Source organism: Protopterus annectens, chromosome 4.part0 (genome assembly GCF_019279795.1).
Source record: "Protopterus annectens isolate FY-2018-M chromosome 4.part0, PAN1.0, whole genome shotgun sequence".
Classification (NCBI taxonomy): domain Eukaryota; kingdom Metazoa; phylum Chordata; order Ceratodontiformes; family Protopteridae; genus Protopterus; species Protopterus annectens.
In genome coordinates this window covers 770,677,089-770,695,742 of record NC_056733.1, presented here as the reverse complement: position 1 = coordinate 770,695,742, position 18,654 = coordinate 770,677,089, and positions in this window count along the sequence as shown.

Sequence of the window (18,654 nt, the reverse complement as noted above, 5' to 3'; positions counted from 1 at the left end):
CCTTAACACCCTGCCATCTATGATGGTCCAACGCAACACTGACATAGTACGAGTCTTCAACTACTCCTCCATCACCTGGGGAATTTAGCCAAGTGCCAGTACAGTGGCCCAACACTTCTGGGATTCATAATTTCCATTGCCCCATACCAGCTCATACTGACCCCTGGTAGAGGATGCAACAAACTTAACATGTGTCAACCACTTAAATATGGGACATTGATTATCTACAGATGTCAATCCCTGCATGGTGAGAGTCACACAGGCTGTAATCAACATGGAATTCAACATGTCAGCCACACACCCCCACAAAGATAACCACCTGGCAAAACCTCTCCAAAGCTGACTTTGTAGCCATGAAAACAGGGGTGGATGTCGTCACTGCACCCATGGTAATGGGAAATAGCTACATGACTGTGGAAACATACGTATAGGCACTGTACAACCAGGTACATGAATGTATGGTACTAGCTAGAGCCAACAGAACCCAGACAGTCCTCCAAACACTGGTAGACAAGGTGACGGTCCCCTGCAATTACTAAAGTGCACATCAGAAGGAGGACACTTTTCCAGGGACAGGTGGTGTCCCATGACTGTTGAACTCCCTTATTAGCCTCAAACACAACGTTGGATCCCTCATGGAATACCCGACAGGCATCTGTGGCAGCAGAGATGCAGCAGACACTGACAACAGTCACAACAGCCTTTGATAGTTGCATCAAAAACCTCCACATCATTAAATACAAGTGCTGGGAGTTACTGCACAATGCTAATACCTATCCTGAGAGAACAGATATTGGCCACAGTCTTGGAAACACATTCTGTACCAGCTCTCCCCTTTCTCCCCCCCACTAGTGAAGTGCTGAGTGAATGTGTTCCCACATGCTGTATCCTATTTCCATTCTAGGCATCTGTGTGTCACCAGGTGTGGCCCTGCAACAAGGCCACGGGGGTATAGCAGTGTGGTGACACATCCACCATGTCATAGGCAGGTTACAGTATGTGCACGGTAATCCCCAGTCTGTAACACAGTGATTGCATATGCCTCACAGATTATAAGGCTGAGGGTTGTACATAGGTATATGTTGATTTCAAACATCTGTTGTAGAATGAAGATTGGTACATGTTCTGGTTTGGATACACCTCTGATTGCTAATAACCTCAGCCACAGGGGATATTCATCAACCAAACACACTGGGATTACTATTCACTCACACACACACTCACACACACACACACACACACACACACACACACACACACACACACACACACACACACACACACACACACACACACACTTGCCAGTACTGAGATCCATAGGTTCATTGCTTCATATGTGTGTAGTAGGTGAATGGGCCTGAAGGGTCTAAAAGGCTAGCCCAAGGGAATATCCTGGCATCAGGCCATATGAAAATAGTCCCCATTGTGGCTCAGGAGCATAGTCACTGGAGTGGTCCCCAGGGGTGAGTACGGTATTCCCCATCCACTCATCCAGATTTCTATTGCGGGTGGTCAGTGATGTGCACTGCTTCCCATGCATGTGATTTATATTACATAACATGGATAGTGTCTGGGTTGTGCACATGTCCCACATGCATGTTCTTTGAAGTGTGGCAGTGTGCTTGCGGTCTCTGTGGCATGTTGTGTGGACAGATTGGTATACTCTGATGTAGCATTCTTGACCTCATTTGCTGAGACCTGGCTATGTAACTGAAGTAGTGATTGCACCTACGTTGGCAGTATGATATGGGTATTCACTGGAGTTATTGGTGTTTGTCCATACAGGGCTTGTGTATAAGGCATGGTATTCCCTTTGTGGGGTACATTTGCAGACTCTACACCTGTTGCAGGCATCCACTGGGGAACATGGCAAAAGGGCCACTGTACACATTGATTGGGCTACTGAGGGGATAGAATAGGGTGCCATGTCCTTTTACTTGCTGGATAACACACAGTCAGGTGATGTAACACATCAAAGTACTTTTTGATGTCAGTGGCACAATTGTGGTCAACAGGCATGTAGTCCACTGCAATCACACCGTGGGTACTATCTGTGAGGCAATATGCAGGGGAACTACTGATACAGTGGTTGTTGCCTAGACAAGTGTGTTTGTGTATGATTCGTGGGTGGAGAGTGGTCTCTGAGTATTAGAAGGGTTGCCTATATTGTTCACTAATCCATACTGTCACGTAGTTATTGCACATGGCACTAGACATTTAGGGATTTGGATTGTCTACACCAACCTCTATAATGTTTGACAACTGTTGACCTTGTAATGTGGACATTGTGACATATACTAGGTCCTCAACATAATAATTTAGCAGAAATTGTTCCCCAATGGATCCTGTTATTCCACAATCATACCAGCCCCCACAGAGGGTACTGATGACAGACACACACAATTGTCAATACTGGGTTTCAATCACCTACCTAGTTATGTATTGCTACTACAGTGTTACTCATTTATCGCACACGACACAGAGCTTACAAGATGGATGCTGTCCCAAGGTACTTCTAAGGCTAAGAACATAACCAGCCCTTGTAAATATTGGCATTAGGTGATGTAGTGGGTGAGATTCCACAAAATATTTTACTTTACACACACATTTACCAGGCATGAGGTTCAAACCTCTATCTAACCATCTTTTCAGACCATTATGTTATGCATTTGCCACGTGCACCACTGATGTCACATGTTTTAGAGTTGCCAACATGTACTTTGAAGGTGAATGATATCTGCAGGACTGCTAAAGTCAGGCACTGAGATGTGTACTGGGTATACATGGGGACACAATCTTTGACGTACAGACATATACCACACTTGCCAGGAATGAGATTTAAACTCCTATCTATGCAGTCATTGCTACTACATTGTTCCACATTTACTGCATGTGGCACAGAGCTTACATGTTACAGAGCTGTCCAAAGGTAGCTTTGAAGGTGAGTGACATTGTGATGGCTGTGCCCTGGCCCAGCAATCAAAAAGCCTCAATCTTTACCACTAACACCAGGGAGGGCGTCTCATATAAGAGGAAAGGATAACAAATACACACAGTAAATTACAATTTCCCAAGTGCACACAGAGATCACAGTCAGTCTGGGGCTGGTTGCTCCCTTGCTCCCCAGGTCCTCAATAAGACTCCCCACTGGCACAGCTATAGGGTCCAGATGTCAGCCTTGCTGGCAAGCTGACCTCCAGTACCCTCTCTGTCCCACTAGTGCTTCATGTCCCTGCCCAGGTAGCTGACACACCACACACATTTTGAGATAAGTATTTATACAACTTCATAAACACTCCTGGGAAAGGCTGACACAGATTCTCCAGCTGTGCACCTTTACCCAGACTATACGGTAATAATTGCTACCACCACCAGCTAATACTTATCATCTACTCAATGGCCCTTAAAAGGGTGTCCAGTTATTACTGTGCAATATTATTATCCAACTGGTAATGTGACTAATCAGTCTAAGGCTTATTAGAGTGGCCTTGTACAATAAACTCTATAAATATGCATCGTACTCTAGAGATTACTTATCTCTACACAAACCAGCCACAGGTAAAAGGTTTTTAAGATATTTAATAATAAATAATTAAAAACACAAGACAATACTACTACACCACAGTGATATCTAAGAGTTCAGAGATCACACAGAAACTCAAAACAATACCGTAGGAAAGTTCTGATTTAACAGAAAGACACTTAGTCTAACTTTTTTCTAAGTTCCTAGCTATTACTACAAGAAAATATACTTCTAAGATACTACTTACATAAAGAGAGCATAAGGCAGTGCTGAGAGTTGGATATCAAGATCAAAATCATTACAGTCTCTCTCTGAACAATATTTTTTAAACTCACTAACAAACATCTCTGCTGGGCCCACCCAGATTACATCATTTTGACACTTAGGTTTTCCCAGTATACACATTACATAATTTTGACACTTAGTCTGGAGTTCCCAGGCCAAAAGGGCTACATTATTTAACAATCTAACACCTGGTCAGAAAAGTACAAGACATTTCACATGTACACTCTAGTAATAAGTCCTTAAGACAATAGAAATAATGTGTTAATTTAGCCTCTTCGGCACCACTATTTAGATCAAAAGGATATGCAAGACATAATTTTAACTTCAAAAGAACAGATGAAATGCTTGGCTTAGTTTTCCTTACAGCAGATGGGAATGTTGCTACAATCTTGAAGTTTACATTTTACAGTGTTTTCTTTCATTTAAGAAACAAGGCTGTATTTTACATTTATATTTACAAATGCCAGAATTATGTATCAAATTCTATTTGACTAGGCTGGCAGCCTTCGCCCATCATCCCCCAATCTTCACAGACATCAGCAGCAGTGCTAAAGGAGGGATAAGGGAAGTGTTGTAAGGGTGAATGACCACAAAATCAGGTTTCTATAAGAATATGCACACTCTCTCGTCCAAACACTCACATTTACACAGTTGCCAGGATCAAGACTGGAGCTCCTATCTAACTAGCTTGTTACACTATAGTATTATACAGTTATCGCAAGTGCCACGGAGCTTATATGTTGGAAAGCTGTCCAAAGGTATCTTTGAAGGTGAGTGACATCAGCAGCAGTGCTAAAGAAGGGGTATGGGAAGTGTTGCAAGTGTGAACGACCACAAAATCAGATCTCTACAAGGATACACACTCTCTCTCACACAAACACTCACATTTGCACAGTTGCCAGGACCAGAATTGGAAATCCTGACTAACTAGTTTGCTACACTATAGTATTAGTTATCGAAAGTGCCACAGAGCTTATATGTTAGAAAGCTGTCAAAAAGGTATATTTGAAGATGAGTGATATCACCAACAGTGCTGAAGGACAGGTAAAGGAAGTTTAGTGAGAGTGAATGGCCTCAGTCAAATTCATCTAGAAACACACACACACAAGCACTCACACACAGCTTTATATTTGACATGACTGAGATTACAACTGCTACATGGATACCTATTTGTACTGTAGTGTTTCACAGTTATCACAAGCACCACTGAGACTATAGGGCTGAGGGCTAACTAAAGGTATTTCTACAATGAATGAAATCAGCACATCATGTGATATAGGCCAATGGGATGTGTAGTGTGTGGTAGAGGACTCGTAATGGGATTCTCTCTGCCGCTGTCTGTATTTCTCTTCCCCACGTCTCTGTGTGTGTACGTTTGACATATTATATTATGTTGGCCTTAAATATGTGTGAATATTCTGATCCATTGTGTGTGTGTGTGAAGTATCAATGGTGTATAATCTGGTGTGTGTGCGCAGACATCTGCGAATAACCGATATCTGTACTCCACTATGTTGGGAGACATGGGCTTCATTTCTCTAAGTGTAGGAGCATGCCTAGTATGACCTTCTATATTGAGTGTGTGCATCCATTCTAGGTAGGGTTGGACTCCAGTTCAGGGTTTTATGTGCTACAGCTACACCTAGCAAACTGTTTCTGCAGGATATCCTTAGATAGTTTGCCAATATGGAGACACAATGGACTTAACATACGGGGGATACTGTAACTACTGCTGTCTGTGCTGCTTGTGTGACATGTTTGGTTGTAGCATAGATTTTCTGACATATGTACTGTTTTACACTGTGATGTGCCATGTCATCAACTACTGACAGTTATCATTCTTTGCTCACAGTTGTTTACCGGGAAATACAAGATGAATGAAGCTGTGACCAATATTCTGAGGCATATAGACTACACATTCTGGTACACACCTGCCATTGTGGAGGGGTAGCTACAGACAATAGACTGCTGGTTCTGTGTAAATGGTCCAGCACCTTGTTAGTATGCTGACTGGGGATCCCATCCTTGTGCTTTTCTCAACTTCATGGAATGGCCATATCATGCTGGGGCCATACCGCTCAGCCGTACAGATACACCCAGGTTCTTCAGAGGCAGGACTCATATATCTGGTCAGTTTATCTTCACATTGTGGTTTACAAGCAATTTTGTGGCTATTCATTCATGGGTTTGCAGTCAGGAGTAGTATGGGCGGACATTAGAGTTTCAGACTTCACACACTCCATGACATCCATGCTTCTACACCCCCCCCCTCTGTTATTCTCTCCTCCACTTAACATTATGTAAGCAATATCTCACAGGTATCCCTATAGTTGGGTCTTTATCCCAGTAGTATTTATGTCCTGATCCACAGTCCTTGCAGTAGGAGATGGGGAGGCATGCTACTGGCATTTGTCAACATGGCCTTGCATTTGTTTTCTGTTTACTGTCTTAGGTTGGGGCTCTGATAATATGATCAAAGACGCAATCCTTCAAATGGGTCTTGATCAAACATGAAAGCACGAAACAGCAAAATAGTGAAACGGCATATAAGCTATTTCTTTCCCTGGGGGAAGAAGTTGCTTGGCCACCTCCATTACTTTGCCGTTTTCGTCACTGTAGTGCAATCACAGAGTTGGTATATTTAAGTAGGGGGGTGTGGGGGGGGGGTGAAGCCCCCCACTTTATGTAATGTTTTGATGTTTTTACTTTTATTTATTTTTTTTGTGGAACAGTGATTTTTTTCCCTGGGAAAAAATTGCTGTTCTGAGTGTTCGGGATTGTAAGCTTTCACTTACATGGGGTCGATAAATCAGAGTTCACTTTTTCAAGTGTTTGCTGATTTAATATAGACCTTTAGGTTGTTAGTTGGGACTCCCTGAAATTCCATACATTGGCACTATGGGTGAGGCATAGGCCATTTGAGAGTGCTGCAGGCCATCTGTTACTGTTTCTCTACATGAGATTGGGGGGTGCACACCTGGAGACTTTAACATTTGAAATGACTGTACTGGTATTTTGGTTACTCTATTGGATTCCATTTTGTATTGTATTGTGACCTATCATGCAGACAGGAGGCATATCAGTAGAGTACACACGTTAGATCTTAATGGCATATATTTCAGTTTCAGACTTCTTACCCTTCAGAACTAGAATGCAACTGCCAGACCTGTTGCAGTATGCCTGTGTAGGTCTGGTGGGGGCTGTTCACCATTGCCATCATTTGGGGTCCTTAGCCTGGCCTTTCTTTATGATCATCTACACCTGTCCTGCTGGGTGAGGCTGGTAGTGGGTATGTGACCCTCATAGACATCCATGTGTGTGACCTATTGACACCCACAGTTCTTTGGGCCATCACATGTACTGAGGCGGGGGTTGTCACCTTGTGTAGTACTGCCTAGTATGTTGACATCAGTAGTCAGTAAAAACCAGTTATGAATTTCCTGCTGTCCCATATAGCTGTCTGCTGCTATCCCATTCAGCCACCCAATTCCCTTGCATGCTTGCATCCATATCATACATACAAGTATGAGAACATACTACTCAATTCAGTAATTGATAGAAATAATGACTTACCTGGACCAGTATTGAGGATGGTGCTGGAGGGCTGACTATGCTGGATGCACATAGTACACTCCCTATACGTGGTAAAGTTCAGGTAGTGTCATGTTTGGCATCCCTTTTAATGTATGTGCGAGTCGAAAAGCGGTATCATTCCCTGGGTCCATACAGTGTCAGTGTTTGTGCTATGCGTTGCCTCTTTGCCAAGGCCTGGGCATACTGTGAATGCCTCCTTCTGCCTACAGGGGCAGGATCAGTTTGTTCATCCTTCGAGTCCCTCTGTGCCTGTGCTGGCCTTGGCAATGGTAGGGGGCTGTGTGGCCCTGCCCCATGCTGTTTCTGCTGCAGCTGTTTCTGCAGGATCATATTATGTAGCATGGCACATACTATGAACATTTGTGTACATGTAGCTGGAGAGTACTGCAAGGCTCCACCGAATATGTCAAGGCAGCGGAACCGTGACTTGAGGATCCCAAACACATGCTCTACAATGATCCTGGTTTGTGCGTGTGCCTCATTATGGTGTTCTTGTTCAGGTGTGTGTGCATTTCTGATGGGTATCATCAGCCACAACTCCAGTGCATAGCCAGCATCCCCCACTAGATGACCATATAGGATATCCCCCCTGGCAAATGCCTGATACAGCTGTGAGCAATGCCAGATATGGGAGTCGTGATAGCTTCCAGGGCTACCAGCACACACATTAATTATAATGCCCTGGGCATCACACATGACCTGGCAGTTGATGGAGGGAAAGCTCCTGTGGTTTATGTAGACCCTGCCCCACTCACTGGGTGGTGCTTTGATGTTTATGTGCATGCAGTGTATAGCACAAACTACCTCAGGGTATTCTACTGTATGGTGGAAGAGACACATACATCTGGTCAGTGACTCACGGGCGGTGGGGAAATATAAGTGCTCATTGGCATGTTGTGTCATGGCATCCAGGAACTGGTGGGGTACTCTGGATGCTGATGCCTGTGAGACCCCCATGATATCCCCAGTTGGTCTTTGGAAGGTACCTGTGGTTAGTATTCTTAAGCCTAGACATACCTTGGTATCCACTGGGATGGGTTCCCCTCTATTAGTTCCATGTGTGAGGAATGGCCGGCACAGCTCTTCAATTTGCTGTAGAATGTCCCTGTCCACCTACATCACTCTACTATCTCCAGCTCATGTAGGCCCTGGTAGGTTACCCTGGGTCTGTACACTCTTCTCCTCCTCCTCACTGTGGGTCGGTTGTCAGCATTCTCCTCTTCACCACCCTCAGTCTCTAGCACATATTGATGGAGTAAAGCAGCAGCAGCCTCTAATATTTTTAGTTAGTTTTGCCAGTTAAAAATCCCCCATCTGTGTACACAGGTGGTGTAGAGTTTGTGGGGAAAACCAGTCTGTAGGGTGTTTGCATAGTTTATATTAGTGTGCTGGGCTGTTGCATGTGTAATTGGCTGATTCTGATACATTCCACCTGCCAGCTATGCTGGTTTTCCCTGATTGCCTTCATAGTGCTGTTTCTCATTTCCAGTTCCTCCCTATTTAAGCCCTGAGGTGCGCCATGCATACCTAGTGCTCATATGTAAATAGTGCTGCCATTTCCCCATTTTGTTTTTTTTTTTTTTCTTTGGTTTACATCCCAGTGCATGGCGCGCATACCAGTTTAGGCTATATACACAATGCTCAGGGCACATCTGACACACCACCTTCCTTAGCTGTGCTTAGCTAAGGGCAAACATGGCCCACAGAGCTTCAGTGAGCGTACAGCAAGCATGATACACCACCTTATGAAGTCATTCAGCTCTTACACTTACACTGTTGTATTGCTGCACCTACATGGTTAGGTATAAGCTGACACTTTGAAGAATTCTGTGATTCAGTATAACTCGCCTCATTTGCATACCCCAGTGTGTGAGTCATTAGTTACTGTGCTTAAACAGACCCTTTCCCCTTGACAACCAGGGCTCCCTGGTATTCTTTACATTCTGTATGCCATTGACTATAATTGCAAAATGCAGAATTAACTTAAATCTGACTTTTCTCATTTTTTTTTTATTTTCAGCATGATCCCACTTGTGCACTGCTGCCCTAAGCTTAAACGGCCGAGATCAGCCAAAAATAAAGTTTAATTTAAAAAAAAATAATACACTGTTTTTAATGCCAATGGCCTTATATTTGGCCATTGGCATGTATGTTTGACTGTAATACATGCTTTCCATGAGCTTTCTTGCCTTCGTTTGTTCAGATGCAGAAAAGTATTCAATTACTATCTGAATACATTTCTGCTCTGACACTGCTTCTGCACATAGTCTGGCCAGCTTCGTGGATTGCAAAATCACCTCATTTGCATAGTTTTTACCAGCAGATGAGGTGATTTACTTCCCACATGGCTTTCCGTGCAAGAAAAGTGTAGGGACACTCGTACACATGAAAACAGCACTTACCTAGATCACAATGTGGCCATTTTCTGTGCAGGAGCGGCTACACTGTTCTTGCATGGAAATTAACCGTTCATGAATCTGGGGGATTATATTTTTAAAACCAGTGACTATTTAGCATCCATTTTGAAAGTCTGAGGTCCACAACCAGCCTTTTGTGTTTACTAAAGATGTATAATCTCTTGTTCAGATGGTTTGATTTGGTTTATAGCAGTCTAATTAGTAAACTGGAAGTTGAGTATCTCTATGCAAACTGTAGATGTGTTTCTAAACATAAATGAATTTCAAAATAAATTTATTTTTCATTTTTTTTCAGCAACCCTCTCTCAGGGACATTGTTACTGACCTCTGTGTTGGATTTCCAGTTTAACTTATTACATCCAAGAGACGCCTCCAGGTGCATCTGCAGTTAACTCCTACTGATGCCTCTAGGCATCAAATATTGCTTGTTCATATTTGCATCAATAATTCCAAAACCATGCTATGTACAAGGTTTTAAAAGATTTCATTTTAAAGCTTACACAGTGGCAAACTCAACTGCATTAATATATGACCTCTGTCTAGTGCAGATAAATAGAGATTAACTGTTGTTTTTATGATATTAATTTATATAAATATAATTTTCACATTTTTCTAAATATCTCAGCAACCAAGTAACACATACACAACTCCTAAGCTTTATATGAAAGCGCTCAGCTAGATGAATAAAATGCTGCTGACAGTATGTGTTTAACTTGAGTGGTTGCTGAAATATTAAGTTCTTTACAAAACATTACAACTGTAATAGTTACTGTGCTTACTGTAACCTATAAAATTTGGTTTAAGACCTAGAACCTATAGAATAATGCCACTTTGAAAATTGTTTGTGCTGAAGAGTTTACCATTTATACTTCTTTCATAACAACTATGGTTCCACAGATATGAACATTTGTTTGAAATGTGAGGACATAGTTTGATTCTGTCAAGACTTAGGCTCCGCCCATTGGAAGTTACAGTGCAAACTTAATGAGCTCCATTGGAGTGAATGAGTTAACTGTTTACTTACACAATGCTGCATTTATTTATTAGCTGTTTGCAATACAGACTGTGCAGTGCCTATTGGAGTTCTAACCTGTTTGTTGCATCTATATCAAGTATCAGCCGGGTTAATATAGAATTCTGAATCCCAAATATGTGGAAATGATGGATTATAGATGCCTAATCAGGATACTCACCAGTGGTTCCTTTATTTATTGTCTAAAGTCACGGGACCTAGTTTCAATAAAATTAATTCTTCAAATAGCTACCAGCTTTCCTCTCATTATTTAAATTATTAAAATAAATGACCTGCTCCACTGCAGACCCATTGCAGGCATAATCTGAGCCACAGCCTTGAGAGTAAGCACAATACAATGCAGAGTTTTTGATACAGTTTAAAGTAGCCAGTTCAAATACCACATGTTTAGGAGGAGATATGAAAGATATCCCACACAGATGCACAGATATATAAATCCTATGTGTGACCAGAGGTCAGGAATGAGCCTGGATCATGGAGTGGTGAATCAAAACCTTTAACTGCCATAGCAGCATGCTTCCCAAATACTTGGGCCAGTACACAGAGCTATAATGAATGGGGGCACACATGACAACATACAAGCAAGTTGTCATATGAGAGATGATAGCCTGCAGATGACTGAAGAGCTGAGACAGTCATCTGCAGAATAAAATCCACAGCAAAGGCACTCCTTAGGCAGGGTATAAGTGGCATGCCTATGACAGAGGAGTGAAGGTAACACAGAAGTATTGTATGACTTTAGCAGAGAAACGCTGTTTATATATTATTAGAAAAGTTTTCGTGGATACTGTAGGCACACTTGCAGAGTAGGCTGTTTAAGTCAGGATCCTCACAAAGATAAATAACTGATGTCATTTTACATTGACTCAGATTAACCTGGTCTTGTTTTCTTGAGTCTTAAAAATATTAGTTAACTACACTTCGGGATGTCAGATTTAGAAAACTGGAATTCAAATATTTGTAGCAGTAGGACATTTAGTTTAGTTAGTTAGTTAGTTAGTTAGTTAGTTAGTTAGTTAGTTAGTTAGTTAATGTATTTATTTATTTACCTGAATTTCTACCATTGATGCATCATTTGCATCAGAATCTATTCACATGAATGGGATTTCACTTTGCTTTCTGAGTGAGGACAGCCATTATAGACTGTTTATTTCTACATATGACTAGATATGGACAGGATGTAGCCCTTATATGAACTTAAGAGGCTATTTAGATGCTTTTGTCCTTCCATGAGTCTAGGTCTTTATACATTACTGTTACTAGGAGAGCTTAGTTGTTTCTGAGCTCTTCTGTTTTCATGAATGAAAGTTAAGGGTCAGTGTCAATGCTACTCTCCCCCTCAACTTATTAGCCTAATTTTAGCTTTAAGTATGAAATGTGACCTATTTTTTAAATTATACTTTTAATTATTGAAGGGACACTAAGATGTGTTATATAGGTTCATAGGTGTTTACTAGGCTAAAGACCACAAGGGCTTTTTTAAGCCTAGCCATGCATCCTAAATCTCTGACAAGTTCTGATACCCTTAATAAGTGTAAGCAGGGGCTTGGGAGATGAAACATTTACAAGCAGGGGCCTGGGAGATGAACCACTTACAAGCTGCCTTTGTCCATTACAGCTATAGGTGCCAAACCAGGGATGAATTTCCTGTTATTCATCCAATTGTCCAAGTTATACTTGAACTCGGTTAGGGAGGAACTCTGCTTCAAGTAGATAGGGAGCCTGTTCCAGAGATGGGGTAGTCTCCGGGATGCACACCTGTCTCTCCAGCAAGTCCTAGTTGTATCACAGGCAATGTTTACATCTTTAGAATGGGTAATTCTGGTGCTGCTTGTTTTGTGGATATGCAGAAAGTCCATCATAGTGGGGTCTGACAATACCTTGTATGCCAGACATAGATCTCCAATCAACAGCCTGCAAGAGACAAAATATAAGGATAGGGCCTTAAGATTGTCTGCATAGGACATGTATTCTTTTAGTAAGAAACCTCTGTGAATGTTTCAGTTCTTGAATATGCCTAGTTAGGTACATACCAAAGGGGGCATTGTACTCAATAGGTCTGATGAATGCAGAATACAGCGGAACAATGACTTCCTTGGACCTAGAAGCCATTCCCTTGTTTATAAGTTGGGCAACATAGAATGATTTCCTCACTACTGCAGAAATGTGATGGTCAAAGGCTAGACTGCTGTTTATGTGTGTCCCCAAGTCCATGACTATTGGGTCTACTCCTAGGGGTTTGCTGTCAATATGATAGCTACCAGGGGTGGGATATAAATACTAATTTTCAGGGATGACCTGAGCAGAGTAAAATGTCAAAGAAAGTACTCAGAACTGCATAATAGGCAAGTAAGAAGTAAATATCACACAGTGCCAGCTGTCTTCAGGGTACAAAGATAAACAGCTGACTTACCCAGACAACTTCAGTTTAAAGTGCAGCCACAATTCCAGAAGGACCAACTGGGAATGGTGGGAACATGCAACTGATGGTGGCTAATAGGTCCTGACAGAGAAAAGTGTTTGGTCTGCTGTAGTGCTGACACCCCACGAGGAAAGGGAGTACCGCAAAATACAAGCTCTAAATAAGTGGCAGTTCTGGAAATATGTATGGAAGAAGAGAACTGCTCTGAAGAAAGACATAAATCAGGTTGGGCATGTCAGTCACTAGGAGAAAATTTAGACTGAGTCTGAAAACCTACTCCTCCAGAAAATAACATTACCCCAGTTATTGACTCTTGTTGCCAGCCTAGACAATAAATTGAAGATATTTTCCTCTAGAAGGAGGATACTCCCTTTCCATGGTATAATGTGGAACTATAGGACCAGGCAGATAAAATATAAGGAATGACTTGTCCATAAAGTGGATGGCAGAAAAGGATTAAAAAATGGAAGAAATTGTGGCTTAAATTACCCTCATTCAACCATCACCTCAATCTATAACTTCCCATTTGTAGTGTCCAATCATTAAACCATCACCTATCAAAACTAATAAAACTAATACATCATATCCCTCACCCCAAAATTCTCCCACTAGTCTTCAAAAAAATTCCCATGCTGTAAATAAACGAAGGTAAATGAACTCATAATGAGATGTTAATGAGAAATTATGTAACTAAGCATATGCTAATGTAGGGTTGTCTTTGCCTGTTTGTGATTCAAAGTTGAATTTTCCTGCTTTTCCATGCCATCCATGGATACATTATATATAAAGAAGAGTCTCACCAAAGCTACATATTTTGCAGTCCACAAAAATTCTGCTACTTGCTGTTAGCCTTGCTGTTTCCAGGTGTGAGTTGCTTGTCTTGGCTGAGCCAAAACCAATTGTGGAGAGTGGAGTTTACCAGCCAAAAAGGAGGAGATATAGGCAGAAGATGACTCATTAGAACTTAGATGCTTGATAGGTTCAGAGTGGACAAAGACATTATAATGGCCTTAGTGGGGTGTGTATGACCCCCACTAGGGGTACTGGAGGAATGCATGGACTTCCTATCTCTGTGGGGTTCCACTTCACAATGCCGAATTAAGGAAAACTCTAGCTAAATATGGTCGAGACCATATGATCGAGTTTTCAGTAACTCAAAATTACGAAGTGGAATAAAAAAAAACACATTGTTTCTGCAGAGGGGCAAGCCCCCCTGTACCCCCCACACCCTCTACTTAAATATACCAACTCCAAGCACCACCTCTTCCTGTATGGTAGGATGCCCAGTGGGTATCTTGTTAGCAAGTGAAAAAAATATATATTTCATATATATATATATATATATATATATATATATATATATATATATATATATATATTTATTTATTTATTTCTATTGTATTTAAGTAGTTATTCATGGTAAAATGTACTGCTGAATGCTAAATCACTTTTCCTTTGTTTTGCCTCCCCCTACACTTTCTCTTACCAGCAGCGGTAATAACGGACCCCTTGTGGCAGGCCAGTTCAACTAAGCAAGTAAAGGTTACATCTAGTCCAGAACTATGGACCATGGTGTTCAGTTTAATGTTTCCTTTATTGTAAAAAAAATACATTGATTACAGCTGATGGATGCAGTGATATCTGTGGGCTGTGCTGTGCGGTGCATGGTCTGCTGTCACTATGTCTCTGTTCATATGACATTTTCTCTCATCTTAAAATATATTTTTTTTCCATAACAGTTATATTATTGTTTGTTTGAAGTCATGCCTGAGTGCTCACTGATTCCTGTTCAATGATCTCAGAAGGCATCATAAAAGTAAAACTCACCTTTATAACTGTTTTGCAAAATATATGCACTATGTGTGCTAATACTTTTAAGTTGTAGGTAACTGCCAGCTATAGAAATGTTAATGTACAGATCACTGGTGTTAATGCCTGTCATGTTATATCATTCAGATTTCTTTACACAGTTCCTTGGTTCTAAGCAGTACTTTTGCAAGGATGTAATGCAAATAGCTGTAAAGTCTCCCAAACTCCACCCCCATTTTTTTATATGTTAAGCCCCTTCTATTTAAAATTCACCTGCATTTCTGAAAGTCAAACTGTTAACTAACAGAATTGTCAGAGATGGTTCACAGTAGTTCAAGATCAAATGAGTCATATACATTTTCAAAACGTAGGACAGGTGACAGTGGAAGTGATTTTAAAGAGAGGCTGTCATGATGGCTGTTTGATGAGCTAATTTATGCAGGTGACTCTGAGGCACTGATCTGACAGTGCTTCATGAATGTGATTTGGACCAAGATTAAGAAGTTCTGCTATGTGTATATGAACTCTGATGTGACCTGTATGAAATACATTGCGATTGTTCACCCTGACTAGTTCATAACTTTCCTGAGAAGCACTTGGAGTCTCATGTGATCTTCCCTAACAGGTCTGGACAGTACCCTGTCCTCATACCCTTGCAAGAATGACTCCTGCTTGAGTATGGTAAGTCCTAACTAGTGCATGAATGGAGGTGGCCATAGATGCTTGGTGTGCCACCATTCTACATCAGTGGCATGTGTAATCATGCCACTATCCCTACTCTGTGTTATTTCCAAGTAGTGCGGGAAATCCTCGAGCATACCCTGGAATGCTCTATTTCCAGCTGACTCTCTGTAACAGTGCTCGGACTACTAACAATGTCACTGTACATTTAATTCTGGCCAGCCAATAATTTTCTTGTTTGCCTGGGTAGCTGTAACAAATGCCTGCACCTGGCTCCCCTTTGTAAAGTTGTCACTGTGGACACAGTTCCCTCTGAATGCCTACCATCATCCTCAAAGTCTTTGTCTGGGTTTGGAGATACTGATGTATCAGTGCAGGGTTGTCCTTCCTGTACAAGACTGAGTGCAATGGTAGCATGTGCTTGACTCTATGATGTACTGTCACTTCCTGCAGAGTTGCTAACATGTTGTGGGGTATGAGATCTTGACAGTAAACGTTTGGAACTGCATGCCATTTTACTCAAGCTGTCTCGTAAATATAATTATGCTTTCATCAGCAGCAGCAGCCATTCTGTTGTTGATATCCCAAAAATTCATTGGTATGGTGGAACTGTTTGTTTCCGATGCTGACCCTGTAAACATTTTTTGAAAACATTACTCATAATGAAATAGCATACACTAATGTATGCTTATTAAGTGGGTGTGGGGGACACTTGCCATGCACACTGCCTTCATTGCTATTCTGTGCTGATGCAGAAGGTTTGTCTAGTAACAGAAATTGTCATTTGTTTAATGCAATCATTTGTTGTCAGCATTCAGTTTTCTACATGAATACATGATACAGTTTTTAAACCAACTTTTATGAGTAAATGGGTGTTGCTGCTGCAGATGCTGGTAACAACAAGTGTACACACCACCTCTGACTATTCCAGTCTCATCGTCTTCTGTGTCACACTCATTCCCATGGATGGAAAGGAGGGAGTCCTCATCTAGTGTTAATTGAATAACTGTTGGAGCCCCCCTCCCCAAGTACTGCTACAGGTAATTGCATTCTGCTTAGCCTTTCTGCAAGCACATCCTACTTTATCATTTGCCTTCTTCTTATACTGTGTTAAGGTATGATTTCAGTGACCCACTTTATTATTTATTTATTTATTTTGCATTTAGAAACCAATAAATCACAGTTTCCCCAATAGTACAGGATCCAATGAAGGCTGTCCCACAATGGTAATCCACAGATAGTCCAAAAACATACAAAATAGATAGTACGTATAAGATTTATTTAGCGATAAAACAAGATCCAAAACTTAAAGTGGGCTCCTTACAAGAAAGATTTATTTATTTTGCATTTGTTGACCGGGAAATGTCTGACTGAGGGGTCCCATACAGAACGCCGACAGCTCACAATGCCGACACCAATAGTGCATAATGGAAAAATTTCCATTCTTGCACTGTAGTGCGATCTCGGAGTTAGTATATTAAAGGTATGGGGGTTTTGGGGGTGGAGCCCCCCTGCTAGCACAAAAAAGGAATTTTTTGATTTTCCTTTTTGTGAAGTTGTGGCGTTGTCGATATTGTGAGTGTCAACCATATGGTGTCGGCCATATGGGTGATGGTGTTTTGGGCTGTTCGTGTTCTGTAGGTGATCCCCGACTGAGCTATAGTGGCCCTTTTTCAGCGGAGGCCAGGGTAGAAAAGCACCACAAAAAAAAAAAAAACATTACATTGTAAATAACCATTAAAAAGTAAGAAGCATTACATTTCGATTATCAAAGCAAAAAAGGGAAAAAAAAACAAAAAAAAAACTATTTACAGTACAAATCAATATATATGTCAGTAAAAGAAAGAAATACAATGTAGCCAAATGAAGCAATAAGAAGAATTCTCTGGTGTTTACTGTTACTGTGTAATAGGGATGAAGGAGAGAGAGGAGAGATTCTAGTTTTTAGTAAAAGAACATTTTGGAGGTTACTGTTCGTGGTAAGAGATGTCAAGCGTAAGAAGAGGAAAAGAAGTCTGTAAGTGGCTAACAGGTAAGCAGAAGAGAATCAGCTAAGCATAACAGGAGAGTTAGAGGGGTGAATGCAAGAACAGACCAGTGACTTTTTAAGTATTCCTTGGTGGCTGCTTTGAACTGATTAAGTTTATTGAGGGATCTAATTTCTAATGAAAGCCTATTCCAACAAATGGTGGGTTGGTAACTATAGAGGCTGGAGCCCATTTTGGTTTTGGGTTTATAGATTTGAAGAAAATCTTGGTCTGAGCTACGTAGAGATCTGATGGGAGGGTAATGAGTAATGAGGTGGTGCAGTAGGAAGACTGGTGTAGAATAGAGCGAATAATTAGGGTCTGAGAGCAGAATCTGATTTGATAATTCTAGCCAGTTTAAGTATTTTAGTGAGAGGCAGTGATGGGATTTATATGTGTGGTTCACTGCAAATCTAGCTACTTTATTGTATGCTGATTCTAGTTTAGTAAGAAGGGAGGAGTTGAGGTTTGTCAGGATTTGTGAACTATACAGTAGACTTTGTAGGAGGTAAGCAAGAGAGAGAGTGTGACCTTTGCTTTGTGAGTGAGAAACTTTTTATTTCTATACAGAAGGCCAAGTTTTAAGTGGGTCTTCTGAATACAGTTTTTGACATGTAAATCAAACTTAAGTTGATCATCTACTATATAATATATTTGGATTCAGGATAAGCAGATGTTTTGAGAGCCAGTATTCAACTAGGTTAAAAGAAGCCTGGGTAGTGGATATAAGTTCAGAGGGGGTGTCAGCAATAGTGATGACTATAGAGTCATCAGCATATTGTACCAGGGATGAGTGGGAGAAGTATGGAGTTGATTGGTAAAGATATTAAAAAGTAATGAACCAAGTATAGAACCTTGAGGAA